This window comes from Leptosomus discolor, chromosome 18 (assembly GCF_034619465.1).
Source record: "Leptosomus discolor isolate bLepDis1 chromosome 18, bLepDis1.hap2, whole genome shotgun sequence".
NCBI lineage: Eukaryota > Metazoa > Chordata > Aves > Leptosomiformes > Leptosomidae > Leptosomus > Leptosomus discolor.
The window spans coordinates 14,544,840-14,551,156 of record NC_141408.1 but is presented as its reverse complement, the minus strand read 5'-3'; positions in this window follow the sequence as shown (position 1 = coordinate 14,551,156).

Genomic DNA, 6,317 nt, shown 5'->3' with positions numbered 1-6,317 from the left:
GTTTTAATTTCACAGTTCATCTGAGTGATGGGCACTCATCTGTGGCTTGTTGGGTAGGTTGGTGTGGGTGTGAGTCGCCTTTGACGCAGCTAATCATGAGGCACTAGAAAGCTTTAAGAAGAAAAGCGCTCAAGCAAATACAATATGATTTTATGAAGAATCCTGCCTGGTAAAGTGAGGCTAAGGCATTACCCAGCGGGAGCATTGCTTACGGTGGAAACACGGTGCGGGTTACACCCTGCAGAAATGCAGAGCAGATGGGGATGTAAGCAAGCTGAAAGGAGAGTGAATGTGTGTCATCCAGCCAGAACCAGCCCAGAAGAGCTTACGTGTTCCCAGGTGGGCCATGCTGCAGGAGGATGTGCCCTTAGAGGGGAGCTGGCTCTGCTACCCGGTGAGAGAAGTGTGCAAATTTAACAGATTTTGCTTAAAAGGCATCAGACAATTATGCCGACAGATTTAAGGGGGATGTTCTTAGATGGATACACACAGAATGCTTGAGAACAGGAGCGTGCCTTGCATGAGTCAGTGGGTGAATTTACTAAACATGTAGGAGCATCCAGTTTCTAGGAAGGGCTGGAAGGATGCTGGATGCTCAGGCAAGAGCAATGGTCAGCAAAATACTTTATGTGAGTTTTACCATATCTGACAATCTGCATTCAGGTAATAAGACGTAGTGGATTGCTGCAGAATTCAGAGAGTTCAGCTCTAAATGGGAATGGAGCATAGGATGTCCTGAGGGATACTCACAAACAACAGGAGAGCAGTGAACAGCGAAGGCAAAGGGCTGCTGGAAAAAACCCAAAAGACCTAGGAAGGAACATGTACCATTTAGTGCTTCCTAATGAAACAAGAGTCGGGGCCTCAAACAGAGATTCACAGAGTGGAAAACCAAGACTGCTTTCCCTGGGGAGCGGTTTGTGTGGGCAGTTAAAAGGTCCCACGCCACAGACACGGTAAGGACAAAGATAACGAGTATCGTTGGTCATCACACAGATGACCATATGCTATCGCCACCCAAAGCTTTGGCTAGAGGCAGCTGTCCCACATCGCAATAGCACACAGCAACACAAGGTACAGATAAAGATTAAAAACATAGGAAGACAATTAATCACAGGATAACCAAGGTAAAAGTTTGTGTTATTTATAGTAACATCCACTATAGGGAGTTAATGGGGAGTTATCTGTCCCTTCCCCGTGACAGAGCTGCGATATCTGCAATGTTCTTGGTTTGTTATGAAGGTGAAAAACAACACTGGAGCGTTCCAGTGCCATTAGGAAGTAAAGTAGAATCACTTCACCTGGAAGACTGAATCTGATGAAAACACTTCACAGGGAAAGAGCACAGGAGGTTCATGACTGGCCTGCAGCCCTTACTGCAGTTTTCTCTCTCCTGGTCTCATCCCAGTGACTCTCCAGACCTCCAGCTTCCTTCTGCGACTAGAACTCCTGCCCTTTCTATGAGATCACCCCGAAAAGAAGCCAGAAAACATCAGCCAGTACGAAGTCACAAGGTCTACCTGGTCTTCCCCTCCTGTGAAATCTCTCCTCTTTTTGACCCCTGTTATATGATAAATGAGTAAGGAAACAGAATTTCAGGGAGAGGAAGTGATAACCTTGAATTATCCTTTGGGGCAATGTGATAGTCTAGGCTGAGCTGATTAGTCATCCAGAACAATTAAAATATTGCTTTATGGTATTGAAGTGACTTAACCTCTGCAAATGACATACACCACCCGTAATATCAGGGAAAGGCACTGCTTGGAAGAAAAAAGTAGATACAGAGAATGATCTTGTTCCTCAGAAGTTTTAGAACACAAACAGATACGCTGGGAGTGATTGTGATCAAACAAACTTCAGCTGGGATTTGACACAGCTTGTTTGTACCTCTGAGGCAAGATGGCAGGCACTAGCTTATACGGCTTTATCCACGTCTGGTGCGTGGCATGAGCCTCGGTTTCACAAAATACTCTGCTCCATTCGGTTCCTTCAGAACATCTGAGCTCTTATGACGTCTTGATAATGGACTATTTCTTTGTATCAGATCAAGTAGGAGGGATTAAACTCCTGGTGTTTTGCATCCAAATGAGAATTCTACTGGAACAGAAATATTTGCATTTAGAAATTGATTGTGTGAAACAACGTGCTGCGATTTTAATTATCCTTTCCTGATTAGACTTTCCAGGATAAAAGTTCCAGTGTGACTATTTGGTGTAGAATCTCTAATTTCTCTGAAGTATAATTCATCGTTCTGTAATTACTATTAATCTAGTCAGATCAGTTGCTTGCTCTGCTCATATTTAACAGATTCTATTGCAGTCAGGGGGGAACCGGGAGGCAGAGAATACAAAAGAAAATCCATGGCTTAATCTTTCAGAAAAAGTTTCTTCACATTTTGAAATCTGTCCAGCACATGTCAGGTCAGTCATTAAGATACGTGTCATGGAAAGAACACAAAACCACCACTCATTTGTCAAACAAAAGGAAATACGGACTATTTTCCTCTCTATTTTGTTCAAACTTCAGGGATTTTAGTGGCCTCTAATGCCCTCTAACGGGCAAATCTGTTGGAGCAACGTCCTCTTGGCGGCCGGCAAACACCCAGGTGCCTCAACGGAAAGCGCTGTAGCGCTGCCAGAGGGTCTGCCCAGTTCCCCTGGGAGCCTGCCAGCGCTCGGGTTAAACCCCGTGTTTAAGGTGTTTGTAGCTTAGAAATATTAAGTCACCTCTTACCAAAAACTTGGCAGACCCTTTCCTTCCTCCTTTCCTTCCTCAGTTACTGAAGTTTGTTTGTTTGGCTTCCCTTCAGTACGAAAGTATTTGTGACGCTGACCCCAGGTTTGGCCCGTTTCCTGCAGAATGATGGCCTGTCCATCAGGAACGGAAAGCTAACACGTGCCTTACAGAGGAATGCCTCTCTAAGGGGCAGTAGGTTTCCGGACCAAAGCTGATAAATAGAAATTAAAAGTATCACTTAGTGAATCTGAGCCGCTGCTGGGGTGTTTGATGAACGCTGATGAAAACGAGAAAGTGGGATGAGAGGAATAAAGAGAAGAAATCGAAGTATGAAAGAGACTTCAGTGAGTAGGAGAAAAAAGAGGTGGGTTAATAAATAAATAGTTTGAGTTGAAAATACAAAGTAGAGAAAAGCAAAAGAGAAAGATGTGGGAGGGGAAAATCCATATTCTCTGGCAAGAAGCCAGGAGAAGTGTCCCCTCCGAGAGCCAGTTCAGGCGGAAGAAAAAAAAGGCCCAGATCTCCTGCATAAATTGTAGGTGATATCTAGAAAATAACTGAATCTTAAAGGGTAAAGCACATCAGAAATAAAGGAACTGCTTAAGGGCTTCTGACTTTAAAGGGAATTTCATTGGAAGTCGTGTTGTTAAATGATGCTATCGAACGACGTGGGATCCACACCTTTTCTCTGGAGTAAAGCACAAAGCGAGTGAGTTGAGAATGAGTGTGGATTTCACTCCAGATCTGGCCAGGTCATTTCCTCTGGGTGCCTCGACTTTCTTAGCTGGTTCCCCATCCTCTTACTCAGGCAAAACGCAACAGTGCCGGAATACCTCCAAGGAAGTGATTCAAGTGGCCTTTTTCGGCTTGACTAGAAGCATTGGTGTCTGGAAATTTTATGAGGGGGACTGTTCCCACATAGATAAATTTCCAACTTGTCTTGTAGTGGCTTGGCTCTTCAGGTTTTAGCAGTTCCAAAGCGAAGCTGAGAAGGAACAGAGGACAGAGCAGGGACTTTCCTCTTACATGTGACTCCTACCACTAGTGCCACTTTGACAGCCACAATGGGAAATTTTTAGTGAGGAAAACCCATTGGCATTCACACTAAAGCCTGAGAAGACTTTGTGGATGCCTTAGGCTGTAATTTCTTATTTTAGTTTACATGTAAGCTTAAGGAAGTGCATTAAGAAGCTCTTAAAAAAATCCACCAAAATAACCAAGAAGCATGAGATTGTCAAGAGCTGCTAAAGAAAAGGTCCCACAACTCAGAAGTTATCTGGAGCTAGGGAACTTGGAACGATTTCTCTTCAAATAATCGCTAACTAGAGATGTAAAATGTCATGTGTCTGTCCTGTTGAAGGACAAAATCATGTGGGTTTTCATGCATCCAACAGACAGGGACGAGCACAAGAATTAACAGTAGAGATTCTGTGGTTTTTCTAGGAGAGCAGATCGCGTCTGGGATAGTGGGTCTGAGGGCACTTTGTATTGAACCTCGGAAGAAGAGGAAACAATTAGAAGGAAGCAGAGAGCACTGGGAAAGAATGATGTTGACCAAGTACTGGCTGGAATTTTCCAAAGAGTTTGGGGGAAAACACTGTGAGAATTTCCAACATCGCCATTCAACCTCTGAAGTTTCCCGCCCATCTAAAACCTGGGAATGCCACAGCAAGCCATGTTTGCTTTTAGGGAACGGATTTGCTTTGGGAAAAGCACTACGAGAAACAGGAAGGAGCACTGTTTGGTTTGTTTAGTAAATTCTGAAGGGAAGAAAGAGCGTGTCTTTTTCTACCTAAGTCAAGTGCTCCCAAGATGCTTCTCTCTCAGACAGTTGTGCCACCTCTGATGTCTTTCTGGCTTTTGAGACATGGCTTTCATAAGCATGTCAGGAAGCTGAAGCCCTTTCCTGCCCCCTACATGAATTATTGTCGTTTAGATTATGACAGAACATAGAGATCCCTTTGAAGGTTGTGGCTGTATTGCCTTAAGTGGTTGTTATTCCTGCCTGATTGCCGTGAGATACTTAGAGGTCAAATATACAAACAGCTGAAAAAGGAGATTTGACAAATTCATGGAGGAAGGGCCCTGCAGGAGCGGTTCTGCCTCCAGCAACCCCAGAACTGTTGTCTGCGGGGAATTTGGAAGGTATGTTAGCGGAGGGAGTGCTCTGCTTCCACTGCTGTGCTGCATAGGCACTGTCTTGGTGGGAAAAACAGGTAGCTGTTCTGAGGCACGCTCTCTTCCCTACCAACGAGCCAACTCCGAGCCAACTCCGTGAGGAAGGTGAGGACGAGATAAAGCTGGCTGACTTGGCCTGCGCCAAGAGCACGGAGCGTTCACGCAATCCCTCCCAGTGGCAGGAGCTGCTCAAGGACAAGCAGCGATCCCATCTCCGGCCACACCAGTGCTGGCAGAGCGCGTACCTCTGCGGCCTGCGCAGGGCCTCGCTCTGCACCGATTTGGGCTGATTTAAGGCCGCTGTTTCAGTGAGACCCCTTCCAGGCAGCGCTGGGCTGGCCACAGGCGTTCCAGTTTCCAGCTGTTGGTCACTGCCCCTCCACCAAGTGCAGCTGCTCCGACTTCTCTGCCGGCCCAAGGGGCCGTGGGAGGAGTTACTGAATACGGGAAGGGGCGAGAGCTAGTCCTTGGGGGGCTTTAATGAGAAGTTCCTAAACAATCCCAGGTAAGATCTTTGCTCCACTGGATCCATTGGGTTTTTTGTGTTCGTTTCTGCTCTCATGCTCTTTGTGACAAGTCTTTTCTGTCAGTCCAGACAGTTTCTGGATGCGTACTGGAGCAAACCAGACCCTGGGATCTTGGGGAACTCGGTGTTGGCCCTGCTCCCAGGCACCCTGAAAAACCCCTAGAAAGCCCCGAGGGGCGGGAAGTCTTGGGGAACAGACCCCTACCCTCACCCTCTTTTCCAGAATTTGAAGTAACCGTTTGCCTGGTCAAGGGAAATGTTGAGGAGAGTAACAAACACTTATAAAACGGTGCAGTGATGCAAACTGCTCTTTTGCCGATGCGGTTCTTGGCGGAGCCCTTCTGTGTGCTCAGACATACAAACACGGTTCGAGAAGGTTCCAGGGACCAGCTTCATTCGGCCTCTCAGTTAAGACTTTGGTAATTAAGCACTCATGTAGGTTTGATTTGGATATGAGTCTATATAACCAACACATTAGACGTCTTTTCTAGAACGTAAGAGGACATTTAGTTTTAAAAATCTTTTTGAAACATATTCATGCTGACCATTATAGCGCGCTCTAATGCAAAGGAATCAATAGCCTTTACCCACAGCCAGCCTGTTGTACGCAGCAAATGAATAATACAAAATTCAGTGCACTTAACAGCCCAATATGGGACTTCACAGCCTGTATAAATCAGAATGCTTTTTGCATTTCCTGAAAGATGGTACCACAAGTTGTGCAGGTAGAAACCTACTATTTATTCTTCAACCAATTAATTTTTTTTTTCTTAAATAAAATATTTGCAATTGATTTTCATCTTTTTATAAAACATCTGCCTTTTCAAATACTTCCTGTGAACCAAGTTCTGAATTTGTGGCTAGAATGCAATGGAAT